The sequence below is a fragment of the Epinephelus moara genome, chromosome 9 (genome assembly GCF_006386435.1).
Source record: "Epinephelus moara isolate mb chromosome 9, YSFRI_EMoa_1.0, whole genome shotgun sequence".
NCBI classification, from domain to species: domain Eukaryota; kingdom Metazoa; phylum Chordata; class Actinopteri; order Perciformes; family Serranidae; genus Epinephelus; species Epinephelus moara.
Window position 1 is genome coordinate 38,002,486 of NC_065514.1, and position 860 is coordinate 38,003,345.

Sequence of the window (860 nt, forward strand, 5' to 3'; positions counted from 1 at the left end):
TACATGAAATAATAAACCAGTGTGTGACTGTGAGTGCACAGAGTACATTGCTTTAAAAGGTATCTTTAAAGGTCAACTTAAAGGTACAGCTTAAACACTACAGTAAATGAGTACATTACACTACACAACCCCAGACGTCATGGGAATGCGACCACAAAGTCCGAGAGTCTGTCAGGCATAGGCAACCTGTGGTTCCGTAGCCACATGTGGCTTTTTAGCCCCTCTCCAGTTGCTCCCTGTGGCTTTGACAAAAAAAATGACATGGAAATAGGGCCCGAGCGACGACGAAGTCGTCCGTGAGGACCCTATTGTAATCGCGCTGTTTATTAGGGGGCCAAGCCCGAGGGGCCGAGGGAACGCGTATGCAGGCAGACGCGTTTCCTAGGACCAGCGGTGCGAGGAACCCTATTGTTTTTGTAAAGATTTTTATTTTTATTCTTCCGTAGGTAAAAGTGGTGCTGCAGGCTAAACCGTGCAAGGGAGGGCGGTGCAATTTGGAGGGGTGGTCCAGACCCCTGCATGTACTTTAGACGCAAAACACTATGTATATCTGCCTGCAGGGGGCGCTATAACCTAGGCCAATGCGTTTTTGCCTATAGCTCCCACACCGTATGTCGCACATTCAAAAATCTTGTATCCCCAGCTTCCCTGAATAGAGCTGAATCACTTTGTCATAGGCCACGCCCACTTGCGCCTGGAAGTTTTTTCACAAAATCGCGAAAACTGGAAAACCTACTTTTTCGAACTTCTCCTTGGGATTTTGTCCAATCTGCGTGAAACTTGACATATACACTCTTCTACTGGACCTGATCTAAAGTTATCAAAAGAATTTTATTCGGTCAAAAAATGCGCAAATTATT